The sequence below is a fragment of the Vespa velutina genome, chromosome 6 (genome assembly GCF_912470025.1).
Source record: "Vespa velutina chromosome 6, iVesVel2.1, whole genome shotgun sequence".
Classification (NCBI taxonomy): Eukaryota; Metazoa; Arthropoda; class Insecta; order Hymenoptera; family Vespidae; genus Vespa; species Vespa velutina.
The window spans coordinates 9,677,819-9,697,932 of NC_062193.1; the positions used below are offsets into that span (position 1 = coordinate 9,677,819).

At 42.5% G+C, this 20,114-nt stretch overlaps 1 protein-coding gene across 15 annotated transcripts in view; it reads left to right on the top strand.

Moving 5' to 3' along the window:
* Positions 1 to 20,114, top strand: part of LOC124950087 (agrin-like) — a 240,663-nt gene that overhangs the window by 190,233 nt on the left and 30,316 nt on the right. The gene's annotated exons all lie outside the window — the stretch shown is intronic.

A 20,114-nucleotide genomic window follows, 5' to 3' on the forward strand; every position in this document is an offset into this window, starting at 1 on the left:
ATTCCTCGTTTCCTTTGTGCCTTTTCTCCGTAGCGAGAGGAACGATTTCACGTCACGATTCTACCTCTCTTTCCATTCTCTTTTCTCTCTCTCTCTCTCTCTCTCTCTCTCTCTCTCTCTGTCTCCGTTCTTGCGGAGCAAAGATCCGAATCAAATAGAACGAAACGTCGGAGAAGAAGCGTGCCGGATGCGATATCCAGGATGTACTTCCGCCGGCACTGATTCCACCTCATCCACCAATCTCTCCTTCCACTTTTTTACCAGTACAAGCGGACCAAATACGTATCGATACGTATTTCTAGATATCTTTCATTCTTCCTCTTTTCTTAACTCTACACCTAACGGTTGGCGGCGTTATATCGTGGCATGCTACGCATTTATCGTCTATCGCGCGACTAATGGAAGTCGGTGGTGGTCGGCGAGAGGAGAAATTGTCGATTCAATGCCATTCGAAACAATCGACCCCCGCAATCGCGTGGCCGTGCCCCGTCCGACAGAGCCGTATTTACGGGCATTTATCGCCTTGAATCCCGTCTGTCCTCGAATCGATCGTAGAAACTATCGAAACGTCGCGTTCAAATGTATCAAGCCAACTGTAACGTAGGAAATATAACGCTCGAGGTTCTACGTTTTCGAACGGAGAAAGTAATTTTCTCGATCGATTAATTAAGATCCAAAGCGAGAGCGTACCTATCGATATCACGTTTGGGATAAGAATATATCTACGCGTGATAGATGGGTAGGATGAAACGTAGAGGATGAAAGTGGCTGGTGTTGGAGTACGATTCGTCGTAAACGTAAATCCATTTGCTCCGTCATTTTTCGTTAACGAAGAAAAATGACGGAGCAGTTGGTAGTTCGAAACGATTCCACGAGATTTATATCAACGTCTAACGGACGGCCCACGGTAGACGATGATACAGATATCATGAAATATTCTACGAACATCGCGCCCGATCGTCCAACGTTCGCACTGTTCCACGAAAAACGTATTTTACTCGCAACTTGATTATTTGCGAATGGACGAAATCGCTCGGATGAGTGTCTCGAACGGCGTCAATTTATAAATGGAAAATTCAGCTTTACTTTATGTCCGTCTTGTATTTCTTCTTGTCCGAACAGAAATAGAGAGAGGGAGAGAGAGAGAGAGAGAGAGAGAGAGAGAGGGAGGCGAGGGGTAAGATATTTTAAGATGGAACTTTAATCGTCGGTGTAAACGTAGTAGCGAAGCGGATTAAGGGGTTCTCCAAGGTATGGAGAGAGCGGATGTCGGCAAAAGGCGCTCAGGGATGGTTTAACTAACCACGGAAATGCTCCGAGACCACTCATCAGTCCTTCTCGTAGGAAACGACGGAATCTTCTCCCACGATGCGCTTTCTCGATAATCTCATTGAGAATCGAACTTGGAAAGGGGCTTGATATCGGTAGGGCCCGGATGACATCCGATCCATAAGAGCGAAACGATATTACGGCAAACTCCGTTACGTTTCGATACTCCTCGATTTAACGACGTTGCATCTTCGCGAAAGACTGTATTTTTTTCGTCGCAACGACGACGTCGACGAGAATTTCCTCTGAAACCACGAAACGAACTTTTAACTCGTCCGACGAAGACAACGTCGATGTTCTTTTCGAGAGCTCGAAAAAAATGAGATGCATATTAATCCCCGTAAAAATTTTCTTCCGATAGATGGTAGAGGTACACTTACTTTCGTCGTTGGTCTCTTTTTTCTTTTATTTTAATTGTAGTGCTAAAAGAAAAATGTTCATTCTCGTTTGATCACGAAAAGTCTCGTATCACGACCACGAAACCCATCTAGCGATAACGCGATAACGCGATAACGCGACATAACCGAACAACAATTGACCCGGCATTTGATTCGGTCGAAACTGCTGTGGGATTTGCCTATTATTGACGCTTAAGTAGACCTTGGATGAATATTAAGCTATATTCACCAGTTAATCGAGTTCCCTTCCTCTCGGTCTCGGTTATCGCTAAATTAATTTTTTTCGCTCCGTTTACGATCGAATCGACCTTTCTCGAGTCGTAAATAAAAAAACATTGACAAATCGAAGAAATCGATTGGGCCAATAAAGTTTTGTGGCAATGTCGAAGACAAGACAAGAAGTACAAGAAGGAGGGATATATTCAAGGGAAGCCAAAAGGGATGATGGAAGGGAAAATGATGATATTGGATAGGGAGAACGTAAAGCAGGAAGGGAGGTTGGAGCCGGGTGGCTCGCCGGGTGGTGGTGGTTCGTCGGGAATTCGAGTCCGAGATTCGCGGGACAGGCCACTAAATTTCCCGTCCAATTTGGATGTACACGATTGGTGCGATGCTGGTGCGCCGTGTGGGTGTGTAGTCCTGACCAGGGACAGCGGATGACCGTGCATATAGTCAAGCCGAGGTACAACGCTTTACACCGTCGTGGATCACCCGATATATTTATGTAGATATATATATATATGTATGGGAGATAGACGCGAGTCTATTCATCGAGTCCGTGCGTACGTAGTCGCGCTAAAGCGCATGGTATATTTAGCAGATAAACGATCGAAAATTCACGATGACGTTCTCAACGCGGAAAGTTGCGCGACCATAAGCGCGCGAGTACGAGTTTCAGCCAGCTCGTGCATAAACACGCATTATCGAGAAAATTCGATATATAAGGACCGGGGATAGCGCGCTGTGTCGATCGTTTAAAAATTGCTTCCCAAAGGAAGGACAAGCGGAAGAGTATTAATGGGATAAGCCTCGTTAAAAGTTTAAGTTTCTTTTTAAACGCGAACAACTCAAAGGATATATCTATCCTTTATTTTCGTATCGTCGAATATGCCAAGACTCGACCATTATGATCGTTAAATCCATAATAAAAAGGGTGTGATAGGCGATAATAACTGAGAGAGCGGTCCGCACTTTCGCAAGCCCGCATATCGAGATCTCGTAGCGTAATAATACAAATAGAAGTTCCGATTCGCAGCAACGTAGAGAAATCTCTTGAAAGCAAACGGATCGTCGAGCGCGCTGTAGTTATCGATATGTACGATATCGATTCCGGTCAATTTTCTATCGCGTTGAATCTATAATCGGTCAAATACGTCCGTCCGACCTAGAAAATGCGAAAGAAAAATGAGGGCTCATATAGCTCTATCGTAATGAAATACGATAGAGTCCGATAGGTAATTAAAATCGATTTAGTCCGACCGGGGAATCATGGAATCGATCGATTTATCAATTTCACGCATACGCGCACAAGATACATACAATGTGTCGGCAGATTGTACGAGAAAGCGGACTAATAGGTAGCTCGCGTAGAAGCATTCACGCACACTCGGCCAATACCGAGCGAATCGAGGAAGCCGGAGGCGAATTCGCTTAATACGTCGTCGTTGTTCCGTCTATAGGAGCCAGATCGAAGCAATGCCAAGCTAGAGGAACCACTGAGCGCCTCTGGGGGATACCCCTTAACGTTGATTACGTGTTTGTCGACGGTCTTCAAAGTAGGTGCTTACATCCGTCGCCGCACCGCCGCCAGTTCGTTGTCTATCGAGCCCGGGAGCTTCGAATTAGCCTCTCGAAGCTCTCTAATTAACTCGCGTAATTACGATCGCGCGTTTCGAATGGAATCGCGTTTCGAATCGACGAACAACGACAACGTACGTCGTATTTCTCTCTTGCCCTTGACAAAAGGCTCCTCTTTCAAAGTTAAACTTTGTTTTATAACACCGCCGACCCACGGTATTCCTCCTTTCGTTCGAATAAAAACTCGATTGATCTCAAACGCGATCTATATATATACACACACATATATATATATATATATATATATATATATTCTCCTCCGCTCTAACGATCGTCCGATTGTATTTCCATTACGTCATTACGTTATGATCGATTAACGATCGAATAACAACGCATCGTTGGCTAATTCGTACGATTACAAGACAATTCAAATCGTAAGCCTCTTCGATCTTATGGTAATTGCGAGGCGTGCGAGATGCATTAAAGGGATTTCCTTTAATGGATGCAACCTAGTTCTAGAGTATAATTTCACGATGGAAAGGTTAAAGGCAGGATAGAGAACGCAGGTTGATGGACGCGAAAAAGGATCCTCTTTGAACTCGGAATCGGTAAAGATACGCTTTTACGTACGATATTTTCGCGTACGCGATGTAAACTGTGCTTTGGCCAAACGAAGATCGAACTCGTTTTAGTTAGCGAGATGCGCCAGTCTGGTGCCCAATTGTATCGGCGGCTTCTTTCGCGCGAGATGCGAACGCGTTTCGATGTAACCACCTGTTGCGGAATGACAAACCGTTATACGTACGTACTACCTATATCGCCGAGCTTCTAATAACGGTAACGAGTCGATCGGCCAAGCGCGGATAGGAGAGACTACTTCCCGTTAAATTAGACCTAGAGAATAGGCAATGCCTATTCTCGCGTGCGTTTTGCGCGAATGCCAATGCCTCGAATTATTGGGAAATTATTATTGGAAGGAGCAGCTAAGATAATATATATGTATCACCAATTGGGACGTAAAACATGCCATTTGCTTCGACTCGATGACTGCCAGTCGCTCGTAAAACATGAAGAGTCTCTCTAATTGCACTCTTCTAATTGTACGTAAAGTAAGAGGATATCGTATACGTATATCTCTCTACTTAATTACTTATATACCTCTTACTCCCCTTTTCCTTGTACCTCAGGTACAAGGAAAAGGTTTCGCTTCGTATCGACACGAGGTCCGATACCACGAGGATCGATAATAATACGTGTCGCGCGTATAGTACTCGTGACGAAGATTATGTCGCCCTTTCGTCACCTAACCCTTCTCATCCAGGTGCGTATGCATATTCGGATTTCTGATAATCCGATGTAGAGACGAGATGTTCTTGACGCTCGAGATTCATGTTATGTATTTCGATTCGCTGCTAATTTATACGTCCTCGTCCCCCTTTCGAATCCCTTCTCGTTGTATAGATCGGTGGGTTAATTAGCGGTTGCTATAATCAAAGCAAACTACAGAAATTCTCAATCTCGACATGCGATATCGATGTGATTTATGTGATTCAAAGCGTGTCCTCCCTTCCTACGCTCTCCTTCTTTCTAGAAATTTTCTATAAACTATACATATACATATACATATACATATACACACACACATATATATATATATATATATAGCGTTTATAGCGCATACGTATATAGCGTTAATCGAACAGAAGCACCAAGGGAAAGCTTAAATAATCCATCTTTTCTAATCTCTTCGAATGCTACACTTGAGTACACTCCCCGTCATTACGGATCGGCCATCGAAGAGCAAGCGCGAGCTCTTCGTGATTACAGCAAAGTATCTAACCAACGCGATGCGACCGTTCGGTCTCCTACTATGACGTAGATATTCGCTTTGACACGTCGTATGTATTGTGTATTTCGGTAAATCCGCCGTTAATACGAATCCCATTGGTCGGTAAGCGTTATACGCCGAACACTCGCAGTAGTACGCGAACGCAATTAACAATAATGGCCAGTATATTGGCGCGTGTGATTAGTTTCCAAGCGTGAAGCTCACGTCATTCGTTGGATTAATTTAAGCCCGACTAATTTTGCGGAATCATAGAACGATGCCCACAAAGCTGCGAAATGTGTGCTTTAAGTTCGCCTGAAGATAGACAGCTAAACGAAAATAGTCAATGGTTGGCAAATAAAGGGCAAAAAGTTCTATACTATTCTATCTATTGGCAATATGAAAAGAGAGCATTCGTTTCGACCATTCGCTTCGCTAATGGAACCAAATCACACACATGCATTACGTATGTGTATATATAGTCGGGAACGCATCCTTTCCTATATCCTAATAAAGTTTCTAATTTGGTTTCTAATGGTACGGAATAGAGAACGACAAGAGCGACGCACGACAGCACATAGCGTGTTTGGGTCAAATTCTTTCTTTTGCTTCATTTCGCCGAACGAAACGGAAAAGAAAAACGTTTATTATTCTCCAAATACTGCTTCTCCGATCCAAAAGAATCGGAGATTGCAAGTTCAATCGTGGACAGTACGTTATACGCATATTATACGATATCGAAAGAAACCAATCGATTCTAGATCAGAGTAATCTTTCCGTCCATTAACGGTATCGTTCTACGCGTTGACAGTAATTCAATATGCAATCGTCGAAGTAACGCTCGAATGGCTCGCGAAGCATTCTATTGGAGGGAGAGGGGGGGGGGGGGGGGGGGAATCTCTATATAGAGATTATATAGAGATTATAAATGCATACATAGGTATACCCAAAGGTAAATCGAGCCAAATCGAACGTGTCTCTCGACGCGCCCTCTCGTCTCGGTCTTTGAACTCGAAAATGGCATTTAGGCTGTTAAAACGACGTTTAAACGTTTGTTCCCTTTCGCGTCGAAGCGCGATTCACGAGGAGGAGAAAATGAAGAGTACGCGGACGAACGTTGCGGCTCGTTTAACGTCCATTTAATCGCGCGGTAAACGCGCGGATCCAATTAACCTTAGGGGGAAAGGGCCTTTCTCGGTGTAGGACCAATGGAATTGCCACTACCACGGGATTCATTTAAAGCGTTAAGTTAAACAGAACGCGACGCGTCCTGGCACGGCACAGAAATAACGTCGTTATCCTTAAAGATGGAAGCGAAAGTTGGCCCCGATAGATTAGGAAGAAATTGGCCGAATCCTTCAGATTCTTTCGGTGATATGTTCCTAAAATCGTTTCGTTACTCGACGAATATACTCTTTTTGACCGAGAATAATTGGGATGACACATTTTAAATCATTATCAGTCTCTCACATTTAATTGCTCGACTATTATCTTCGTCTGATACGAGTAACAGATAGAAAATAGAAAGAAACAAGAGTTGGGTGCCTTTGGAGATTCCTCGCATCGGCCAGATAGAAAAAAAATAATAAAAATATCTAAAGTAGAGAGAAAGAGAGAGAGAGAGAGAGAGAGAGAGAGAGAGAGAGAGAGAGAGAGAATTAAGTACTCGACGGTATCAAAAACGACAAAGTAAAAATAAAGGCCGATTTAACTAGGAACGCATCTGAAAACGACGGCAGAGTGATGAATTCTTCTTTAATCTCGCTAAGAAATAAGAAAATAGAAAATATTCTTTTAGAATTCTATTCTAGACAGATTTAAGCGGAACGACGAGTACGCCCTGAACAATGTAACCTATAGCTCGTTAGTAAGATGGCGATGAAATTACTTCTTGCTTGGAACACCGAAAGGTCAAGATGATAGGAGAGTTTTCGACTTAACGAAGCCACCGTACCTTCTTCCTTTGTGTTCCGTAAAAGGAAAAGGTTACGGTAAAAACAATGCGAAATGATCCTTCACCCGTTTACGATTCTCCTGTACGATTGTAAAATAGTCGGACAGATATTCTTTATAATTATAACAATGTCGTCGTCGTCGTCGTCGTCGTCCTTCTGTCGTCATTGATAATGGCAAGCGCGACGACGATTCCTCATGGTCGAGCGATTCCTCCCTATTATTCGTCGAAACCAACGACGAATATGTAAGCGATAACTCGCATTTTTCTCGTGAATCAGGACGAATGAAAAGATCCAGGTCATTACGATAGAGTCTGTATGGACCGAGTTTCACCGAGTTTCTACCGAGGGGTCATAAGAGCCAACACGGCCTTAGAGAGAGGGGGGAAGAGCCGAGTTTGAAAGCAGGGTCGTCGTAAACGTTAAAGACGAGAACGAGCGTACGCGAGAAGCATGAATCGCCGCTCTGCATAGGGTTCCGTGGGAGCTATACGACGAGCCTTTGACAACCTTTTTCTCGTGGAAGGTGAGTCGAGCGTAGGTCGAGCGCAACGGGAAAGGAAGAAACAAGAATACCGAAAGAAGATCCGCTAATCGCAGAACAGGTACGAAAATTTCTTCCGCAAAAAATCGATGAGCTCTTTAAGCGACGAGCTTGGAACAATAAATACCGATAGATCTATTAGGTGGAAAGTCTACAACGTAATGGGGTTAACCATGGGGAGAGCTTCGTCCTATCCTAGAACGAGCCCTAACTCTATTGTTCCATTTCACGTGCACGAGAGGTTACAGGAGCTTCCCTTTCCAGTTACGAACGCCCTACCAGCTGGCCGCCACCCAGTCCACCACCCGGTCGGTAGCATATCATGGGCACACCTCTATTCTGTTTTCCCCCGGAAAATCAATATCAGAGGTCGGCAGCGCCTCTCGGTGGGTGGTTCTCGTCGGCGACAAATCTCAGTGTCTGGAAAATCCGTGGCTTGGCGCCAGTTAACCTCACGCAAAATTACCGTTCTCTCTTACCTTTGATCCGTAACGCGGATCATCCCTGATAAACGTTTTCAAGCAGGAAAAAGTAGGAAGAGCCTTTCTCGTGCGCGCGTGTATGTGTGCGTGTGAACCTTAAGAAGAGGGAGGTACGCAGGGAGGGGGTGGGGGGGGAGTGTAGCGGGGGAGGGGGCCGGGTGATCGCGCCGAGGAAAGAGAGGAGACAAATTACTCGAGCCTTTTTCGTCACCTTTTCTTGCCTAATCTACGGAATCGTTCACGCACTCCTAGAGGGGAAAGTTTGAAACTTTGGAAGGTGCAAAGAGAGAGAGAAAGATCTCGTCCGTAGAGGTCTCGTGTTCCTTGTCAACCGTTGCGTGTCATCCTGAACTACCGCCATATTGAAGAACGATAGCGACGCCATCGACGATAGCGAGCGTCCTCGTAGCGCGGCACATTTGAATTTTGCTATATGTGCTTTGATCGTGACGCGTAATTCGCGCATTGGGTGTCGCGCGCGCGCGCGCGCGCGCACGCACACACACACACACACACACACACACACACACATGTATGTACATACATAAATATATACGTTTGTAGCAATTACCTACGAACGGATCCTCATTTTCAGCGGCTAGAGGTCCCATTTTACTTTGTTCTTTCAATTTTCGACAATTTTTCGATATACGTACCTACTGTTTAGCAATCGTTTTGTTTGTTTTTTTCATTTCTTTCGCACGAGTCATACGCTCTTATCTCTATCTTGATAAGGACCGACGAATTTTTCCACTAGCAAGCAGCATTACTAATTATCTCGTTAGCGAGTACAAAGTAACAAGTAAAAAATTTTCTTTTACATTTAGATATACACCAACGACGTTCTTTCATTTTCTTAGAGAAAAGTTAGGAGATTCTTGAAGGTTTCCCCTTGACAGGTTCCGTACATCCGTCGTACACTTGTACGTCCCGTACCTTCTTTGACGTAGATACCGTGGATTCTCTTTGAAGTCATAGCTTTTACATCTTCTCTGCTTGCTTCATCTTTGTACCTGTATTTGGGGAATTGTAGAAGGCCACGATGAAGCCTCTCGCGCTCGCAGCATCTTTTACGCACTTCCTTTGAAATTTCGAAATTCGGGTTAACGCCGATAAAATTCAATTTCGTTCGTGTCTACGTTATTCGTCGGGAATCGATTAAATTGTTCATCAAGGAAGAACGAGGCAAAACGCGTAATGCACATAAATGCACGATATGTCTATATCACATTTAACGTTGAGAACGAATATTCTGTTATTCCTTAGGGAGTATGCTAATCTGGTATCAAATTATCGTAGGTTGATATCGTAAGCTCGTTCGAGCAAAAGGAAGTTGCTCGAAAGGAGGAAATCGGTCAAAGGTCGAAATATAACGGATGATACGATTTTTCTGCCAGTCCCAATAATAAATCGTCGACGAATTTATCGTACTACATCGTAATCGTGACGTATTATCGCGACTCGATTTACGCGATGCATTTACCTTAACGCGATATCTCTTTTTTAAATATCTCTATTGGTATTTTAATGCGATTGTTATTATACCTATGCGGCGAGAGAGAGAGAGAGAGAGAGAGAGAGAGAGAGAGAGAGAGAGGGAGGTCGCATAGAGATGAAAGAGCAACATGACTTCATTTGGCACCTAGATGATAATTAGCATCGTACTAGTGACACGAGATTTAATCGAATCAACACGCCAAAATTTTCATTCGAAATTTCATATTTCTAATTTATTCTTCGATAAGTTTGTGTTTCTATCGAGCCTGAGGGAACGATAACTGTTTCCCCTTTCGGGTCCCTCCACCTAGGTCTCTCTCTCTCTCTCTCTCTCTCGCGCGTGGCAACGTCACTCTCACATGCTTCCGATTTTCCTGCAAATCGTATATCGCGATAGAAATTAACGAATTGCTCTATGCACTTCGCAATGCTCTCGGCGCCCATATGCCGAATGTTTGAAAAATAAAATAGAAATGATTAATATAAAACTCATTAATGAACCTCGATGCAAATCGAGCGACATTATTTTATAAACGAGAGAACGTGTACAATCCATGACTGTCTCTTGTTCTCTTTATCGTACGAAGCAATGAAATTGAATCGCCAACGCGCAAAATTGGAAATCGACGTGTCGCGTTTAACGTAAAATACAAGCGGCGCAATTTCAATGTCCGTTCTATGTACGCATGTATATCATTCAAATATACATAACCATATTGGTATGAAGAGCAGCATTCCCTATGTCGAAAGATAAAAATTTTAATATATCCACGTACGTAATGTCATGGTCGCATCCTGAGGAATTTTATTAGATCAACGAAAAATCGGTCATAATTTGCTAGAACGTATGAGATTTTATTAGAATTTGTATGAAAAGAAAGAGAAGAACAATGACGACAGATGCAAAATAAAGGAATAAAGAAAAATTGAAGTCGCTGAGAAATACATTTTATTGACGATTTATAGTCGACTCCCATGCGAATGCTGCCGTTCGTCGAGACACGGTTTCCAGCGGACACGTACGAACGGTCAAAGCTTTGAGATCTCTTTTCTAAAGGCGCAGGAAAGCTCTTATCCGAATATATGAGATTTCTAATGAACGTTGGACGTTGCTTTTCATAAAGCTATACATGTACACGTACCGTTCTGGTTGATGCAAAAGTCGGTGGAATAAAAAGGAAGAGGTGGACTTGGTGTACTTAACGTTTTACCGTAGGAGAGACCTTTCGAGCGAACACGGAAATAATTCTTGTGTATATTCGTACGCACGGCGCGACGTAGTAACATATACACGCTCTGATATTCCGCAAGGAGTACTCTCTTTACGGAGAGTATCAAGGCTTAAGAGAAGGTTAGAGTAGTTAGACCGCGTTACCGTTTACGTGGACGAAGATGCCAGAGTTGTCGGTACCGGACCGCTAGCTCCTTAACCCTTTGAGTAGTAAGTTACCGCAGTGCTACTAAACTAACTTACAAAACGTCGTAGAACCAACAAAGATATCTTCATGTTCAACGAGCAAATTAATCTGTCGTTAAAATAGCAAGAGAAGGCTTATATTAACGAAAATATTAGGGCGGTACAAAATTGATAAAGTACGACGTGTGGATGGCACCTTTCTATCGATCAATATCACTCTCCTATTTTGAGAAATTCAAAGAAAAGCAAAGATTCTTTAGGGGATTCGTTCGCGCGAATTTCTTAAATACATATTGTATAAAAGTACTGGCGCAAGCTTAAGTTTTACAGGAAGGGTACGCTCTCTCCCTCTCTCTCTCTCTCTCTCTTACTCTCATATAACAAAGCTATCCGCAACGATTGTAATTTCGTCTATTGTTTTCGAGTACGGTTTCGTTCGATCCATTGTTATCCATCGGCCTTTATTACATTCGCGTTGAACGAACAACGAACGTAACAAGAATCGGAAGCGATAAGGAGAATAATCTATGCGCTGCGGCCGTCGTCGTCGAAAAACCTATCTATACGACTATTTTCGATAGCTGATCGGAAAACAATGGAAAACTATAACGAAACGAACGAACACGAATGCAATCGTTAATTCCGTGATTCTGTTATTTGCTTTGATAGTTGCGATATCAGGTAAATTTCCTTCGTAAATAGAGAACATCGACGCGATTCTATCGGGGATAAGTCGATCGAGAAAGGAAGTGGATGGTTTCCTTTAACCGAGATAAGGAAACAAGAGGGTGAAGGGGAGGTGAAAGAGGAGGATACTGACGGTAGAATTGCGCAACGATCGATACGATAAATCGTCCTTACGATATATATATATATATATATGTATATATATATATATATATATATATATATATGTATTTACACACACACATGTTATACTTATACACGCGTGTACTCGTACACGGGCATAGATAAACGCATACGTATAGTTGTATATTGGAAAAGACAGGCATTACGAAATCCACACGTATGTATGTAGGTCTAACGCGACGGTAGGAAAGCAAGAAATCGGACTTGATATCACACTAGTGGTTGCTCGGATAACTCATAAATAAACGAGCATAGCCGGTATAAGCAGAAACGTTTATAGCACTCGCATACACAGCGTATAGACCCTTTATATACCCAGGCTAGACACGAACTACTTTAAAGTTGCACAAGCCGAGATCTAAGAGCGCGCAATGTTTCCACCACCTTTGGCCTCTTCACCCTGTATCCTTCCGTCGGGTTTTGCTTCTTTATTTCGTCCCTTGCCACGTGCGCCGTTTTGCTGGTATAACAATGAAAAAAGAGGAAAATGGAAACCGAAAAGGAGAGATAGAGAGAGAGAGAGAGAGAGACCAAGTTTGGCCGAATTAAAAGTGAGAAAGACTGGAAAGATGTTTGTAAACTTAATATCAGGAGGAAACAAAATTTTCATTATTCTCGTACATATTTTCTCTTCTCCCAAAGGAAAGATAATATAACTCAAGACAATAGAAATATTTGTACAAACAGAAAAAGAATCGTCTTTCGAGCAATTATTGATTGCACGTAGAATAAAAATGCAGGAAAAGGAAGGGAAAATTTTATTTAGATTTAAACTCATCATTCTCGGCGGAAAAGTCAGAAGCGCGTGACGTTTAGCGAGGATTTTGGAATAAGAGACGGTGGTGGTGGTGGCGTTGCTTCTTCATTCGCAAATATAAACGTTCATTTAACGCATTATTCATGAACGAAGCGCGCAAGTCGCTTCTTTTCTCATGCATACATAGCTCTGCCACGTAAGAGTAAGAAAGAGTCTTCTTTCGCTAATCATACAATATACATAGAATATAGTAAAACGATTCGTCTCCGTCCTCTGTACGAAGGAAAAATACATTTCTATTTGTCGATGAAACAACGACGATTTTTATTTCTTTTAAATCGTTGTTCTTGTATATCGACCACGCCAACGACGCTGCAGAATGAAATTGTGAGTTAAAATAAAAAAGAAGAAAAAAGGCTATGTAATGTTCCCTCGTGATTTCTCGAGTATCTCGTATAGCTGGGTAGAAACGGCGGGCGAATCTTCGATAAACGTAAATCCTTTTTATGCCTCGAAGATTCGCATTACATGGAAATGTTAGGAGCAGGCGGATAATTAAACGCTTTTCCGCCTTCTTCAAAGGGCCCTTTTATCGTTGTACTCGTTGAGAAAAAGTCGAGCCCCGAAGAACGCACGGTTGGATTAAATATTAAGATCGTCCTTTGCACGCTACTTTCGTGGAATTATTTTGTAGCGAAAATACTTTGCCGACGTTTTTGCTTCTTAATATGTATTTTACGCGATACGCCCGCGTGCACATATACGCGACTAACAACCAAATATTATACTACCGTGGAAAAAAATTTTGTCCTTGCTTTGCAATAGGAAGAGAGACGAAAAAAGGAGGAAAAAAGGAAAAAAGAAAGAAAGAATATACTCAGCTCACATAATCGTATCGGTTCGTTTCGGTAAGTGGATATATATATCTATCCTAATATGACATCCACTTGTGAGCGAATATTTTTATCGAAATAAATATTTCGAAATATTTTCATCGAAATAAATGTTTCCGAAAATGGTAATATCAAGCGATCTCTGCTATTCACGTATAACATTATTTTTCCATCATATACGTTGGTAATAATATATGACTCTCCATAGAAAGGAACGTAAACAGTTGTAATATTTTCCAAGCGAAACAAGCAAGGCAATATAAAGCAATGCAGCTTTACGACTCGCGCCCCCCATATCTCGTCGCTCGAGAATAATTACGCGGCATAACGCGTCTACGTATGATCGAGTAAAATTCGCATTTTCCTTTCGTTACGTCTTCTTCGTCGCGCGTCCCTTCGACTCGCTCGCTCGCTCGCTCGCTCGCTCGTCAATGAATTTTTATCAATGGCCTTCGTGCTCATTTACGGTAACGTATCTATCACGAAATTTAAACGAAAAACAAATCATCTAGATATTTTTAAGTCGTGCTCATTTCGACGCGGAAAAGGGAGAAGAGAATTCTCCCTCTTTTGTCCTTGTTTTTTACGCTGCTTGTCCTTGCTTTTTACGCTATCGTAAAAAGTCCTTAGAGAAGCGAATTATCGGATCTTACGGTGACACGCAACACGTGAAAATAATTCTTTCCTTTCCCCTACCATACCGACGATCTACGATCTTATCCGTTGTCGAAGGAGACTAGCAGGTGGGAGGGAAGAAACGCAAAAATAATCGTTTCGTTAGCTCCCTTTCTCCTCTCGGTGGTTGCGCGGAATTGCCCTCGAAAATGAAGGAAACTCACGCGACTCCTCGGACCCGAGCACGATATCGTTCGCTTCCAGGACCGTATTATCGAATTAAGGGTAGCCTCTTGGGAGGCGAGGCGAGGCGAGGCGAGGCGAGGCGTGGCGACGCGATGCGACGCGACGCGACGCGAGCAAACGTGGGAGGTGAAAAGGAGACCGTCGTAAATCGCGTGTGCACTCTGCACTTTCGTTAATTGTAATCCGAAGCCAAGACCAAAGTCATGGATAATATTTCTTGGTCTTCTCTCTGTTGCCCTAAAATCTCCCTTCTACGAACGTACCTACTTATTCATATACGCGAGCTTTTCCGAGAAATCAAGAGAAAATGCGAATTATCCGTTCGTTTAACGTATCAAAATCTGAATCGGTGCCACGCAATATCGCAATAGAATGGACGTGCTTTATATGCGGCACGAATGATCGTTTTCAAATCGATCCACCAACGCGTATTAAATTATTCCCTCGAATTGTACGTTCATCCAATTAGGTACGCGCATATATATATAATCTATGCACGCGTGAGAGACTCGTTGAAAAGTTTCTATCTAATTCGGTCGAGCAACGTTCTATAAATAAAACGACCTAAGTAAAGCCTATCGCTTTCGAAATGAAACGCGATAGAGACGAATATATATATATATATATATATATATATATATATATATATATATATATACACACGCGCGCGCGCGTGCGATCTCACGTAAGAAAGAAAACTTTTCTAAAGTAATAGGATAATTAACAAATAATAGCATTTCGTTTCCCCCCTCCCCTCTCTCTCTACTCTCTAGCAACGATTGCAAAGCAGTAGCAATTTGTTTGCGTACGTAAAAATATCAATATTAATAAATTGCATTTATAAGAGAAATAATAATAGTGCATGACGTAAATTGCTATATAACGTTTTAGGACCGATGTAGCGTTCGATGTAGCCGTCTCTCAACGAGATTCTTTTTCTCCTCTTGTCATCTCAACGTCCATTTCGTTACACCGACATCAGATCGAATTATCGGTACAACGAGAATCGATCTTGATAAAACGTTAATATCCAGGAGGATCTCTTGCGAGCGTATGAAAAACCTACCGACGTATTTGCGTTTGGGTATGTGTGTTTGTTGTATGCGTGATGTATGGACAAGCGTTTTTCTCGCGTTAGTAACGCGGACGCGGAGAAAAAAGTCAATTACGCCGTTTTGTTCGATGTTAATTGGGTTAGGACGATACCGGATGGACGTCGACGTTGGAAGAGCGAAAGAGAAATGGGTAGGGTAGGGTTGGATTGAGGACGGGGAGGGGCATTGGGCCGAGGGGAGATTGTAAGCGGAGCGCAACGAAGAGTGGAAATAATTCTCAACGGTGTGTCAGAGCGTGTCTTTTGCACAACTGCCGAGCACGGTTATTTCGATCGAGGGAAAACAGTGTGACGCCGCCGAGGTCGTAAATAAAAGGAAACAGTCGTTCATCCCGGAGAATCGCTTTCCCAATGACCAAGCGCTGCCACGAACCCTTTCATCCTCCTGCCTTTTTCTTTTTCTTTTCTTTTCTTTGAACGTTCAACGATATCGTTCGTCGTTACGTCTAATCACACAAAATTTTCTTCGCAAAGGATTCTCTTTCTACTATCGCGAAGCGTCTGAGACGAAACGTTCTAACAATGACATTTATTTCCGAGCTTTACGTTTCGGTTCGGACATTATTAAGAAGAAAATGTACCGCGAGATAAGTAGCGCTACTTAAAACTGCAAACCAGTTATTACATCATTACGCGTGATATATTACACGCAGAAGTAGGTGTTATTAATCATACTGTCGCGAAATAAATTTTGATGCGATCAGTGCTCGCGCGCGTTCTACGTGCTTCGTAACGAAAGCGGCTTATCTATCTCTCTCCCTCTCTCTCTCTCTCTCAAGATCAATGGACGTGGCGAGGCGGCTTCGTAAAGACCAAAAGAAGGAAACGTGCCAGGGTTGCTTTTTAATGATGGACCCTTCCTTGCAGTTAATATTCTTAGGAAGCTCCTTATTTTATTTATTGTCTTATTATCGTTTCTGCTTCGTAAAAGTAGTCGCTATAGTTCGTGAAATAAGTATAAATGCAAGTACACGGTCTCTCTTGCTCGGTGCTCTTTCGCTTTCCCCTTTGAGTATTTTAATTTTAATTTTAAGTCTGTTCTACTTGGGTCGCATTCTAATAATACATTTTGACCTTATTACAGCGCTCCGCCGTATAGAAAAACTGATACAATGGAGATTTTAAATGGAAATCCCCTTTGACTTTGGTCTAATAATTTCTTTCGTTCTTTATCGGTCAAAAAAAATTCTTACTTCTATCCACGCGAATAGATTTGAAAAATGCAATAAACGGCAATAAACGATTTTTATTTTCTTTTTGCCCTTCGAAAGGGTCTACAGGGATGTAAATAAAGGCGTTAGATGGAAAAAAATTAAAACGCGGAGGTCTATAACGAAGCTAATCGCGCCTGCTTGCGTAAAATACGTGAATACTTTGATGTTACGGAGAAACATATTTTTCCGACAGGTCGCGTTTACCACTTGGCAAGTATAATAGATGATAGAAGGCGAAAGGCTTTGCTATAACTTTGACGGCGGCGTTCGAATAGTATTTCTATAGTTTCGCCATTTCAACGCGAGTAAGATCTATTCGTTATATTGGAAACATAAGGAATTTCCCATAATTTTCATATAAAATTTATGTGGACGTCCCGTGATTTGAGTAACCTAGCAATTTCACGTCCGACGATTAAAATAAATTAAAATCTAAAATATGGCGGTTGTTTTGGACGCCTAAGTAAACTAATCTGGTATAATGAGAAAAAAAAGTGATGTACGCGGTCGTTGTCGAGATCGTAAACGAAGATACGTAGGTTGGGTGAGGTGGGCCCATGTGATCGCTTCACGTTCGGTTACCGACAAAAATCTGAACGAGCGTTAATGGCGCATAACGCGCTAACGGCACGTCCGAATCAGATATAAGACTAATCGACCCTTATCCGGCATCGGACGTGTGTCAAGGAGTCATTGTTCGCTTCGTCTCGCCTCGCCTCGCCCCGCCCCGCCCGTTCTCAACGGTCTCGCTCAAAGTTTACCGTTTAACTCCCTTACGCTTCGTGATTCCGCATTCCCGTTATGATGGCCGGTGTTTCCTTAATTAGCATAGATAATGGAGCCGCCGTGTGCTAGACCCTTATATAAACTGCGTGCCCGAGAGACCGAGAGAAAGAGACGAAACGCAGAACATGTTTTCGATCCTGTGCTAGCGAATAAAGGTGGTGGTGGTTCCTGCTATAGTGTCTCACTTTGGTTAACCAAGCGACCAAGTAGTTTAGGACGTTAGTTTAGGATTAGCTTAACGAATAATGTAACAAAGCGATCGATAAAAAATTTCTTCGTCGTTGTAAAATTTTAAAGATAAAATCGAACAATTCTCTCCGCATAACGCGCAACTAATCGTATGAAATTTTCACACGAATTAATACGATTTATCGCTTCTCTATCATTTTATTTCAACGTTTCAAACGTAGTTTATACTCGGTATGCGATTATAAACAAACGGATGGATAAATTTGCATCGCAGTAGGAACGCGCACGCGCGCGCGCGCGCGCGTACTTTAACGATAAATTTGATATATTTAAAATAGCTATGATAATATTATATTATATATCGTCGTTATATATAATATAACGCGGCGCGTTAGTACGTACGTAGCGGTCGGTGCTGTTGGAATCCAAGTGGAACGTATCCCAGGGTGGTCAGCCAAGTAGATAAGCGCTATAGGACGCTTTCGAAATCGGCGCGTATGCCGTATTTAATAACGAGCAAGGAAGTTTCGCAGGAGAAGGAGGAATCGAGTAAACTACTAAAAAGCGATTACATATTTACACGCACTTGTAGAAATAGTTCAAGTATAATAATCAAGTATAAATGCGCATGATGCACTCGCGAGAATAATAATGCTAAACGCGTTCGTCGCGGCAAAGGACGTTCGTGCGAGAGACATTATTTGCTTTGTGAAAACACGTTAAATGCGTGTTTTTTAAGTCGACGCTTTCGATCCACACATTTGTACTATATAATTACGACCGAGAAAATGTCATTAGGAGGAGGGACGAATGAATTAACCTCTTACCCGGATATCTCTGGTATGAGCCGATAAATACAACGACGGGATCGATAATGAAAGGATTTGAACGGAAGGTGCCTAACGTTTCTACTCGTCGCGTGGTATCCGCGAACTAAGGCAGAACCGATACTCTTTGAAAATGTACAAGAAAGCGTATCGCAACGAAAAAGCAAGCATCTGTAAAATAGAGAGAGAATCGGAGGTCGAGTAATACGATGCTGCAGTTGGTGGTCGCGGCGATAATAAATTATCCCGTAAGCGTTAACGACGAGCTGCGACGGTCAGACGTACTGGCAAAAAGCAGGGAAAATGGATTATTAATTACGATATCGCGGCACGTTGTGCACGAGAGAGGAAAATCGTTCGGATGAATGAGAGGAAGGGGGGAGGAGAAGTAGAAATTCTCTCGGTGTAGAAATTCATTGTACTCAGGGACGATACGTGATTCCCATTTACTGTTACGAACACAACTATATGCGACTATGAAATAAATTCTTCGGAAATCGAGTCTATCATTCGATTATTTCCAACAAACCGACGCTGCTACCTATATCGCCGGGTATTTTTCAGGATTGAACCTGATTTTTCGTAAATTCAATTTCGTATAACTCTCTTATAAAATACATCGGCCGATATATCCCTCTTTATCTAATAATTTTCACCTAATAAAATGATTCTTGGGGGAAATCGTTAAATTAATGAAGGAGGTTCTCTTATTATTGACCCATCGTACGTAAATGGGAACCGACTAGGCGGAGACGAGCGCTAATTGCGTTTGTCATGACGATAATTAATAATGCATCGATTCGCCGTTGCGACGACGGGAGGGTTGGCGAATTAAATGCATTAACGAGGGATAATCGGGGTTGCGGCGAATGCGAAATCGAAAATACACCGAGTGCCAAGTTATATTGAATGCGAACGATCAATCATTCGGACAAAGTCTCTTTTACCTTTTCTTCTTTCCCCTCCCCAACTGGGTTTCCTTCGTACGGCATATCCTCTATTTTATTGGGCCGCTCGCCTCCCAACCTCCTTCTTTCCCCTAGAAATGCTTACTTAGCATCTTATGCTTCGCATAATAGAGAAGCGAATCGGCTCGTACATATGTACGAGTGAGATCGTGTACGGATACGTGCCCGATGACGTGCTAGATATTTTGTCGATTTGCTTTCCAGAATGGGACTCCGGAAGCAGTCGCGAACAATGATAACGTACGCCCTTCTGATAGTCTACGGCACCTTAACTATATGCCATTGCTGCTACGTCTTTCCAAAAGGTACTTTGAACAAAAATCGGCTCGGCTCGACTTTTATTCTTCTCCGTTGATACTCGTCTTTTAAAAATATTATTATTATCATC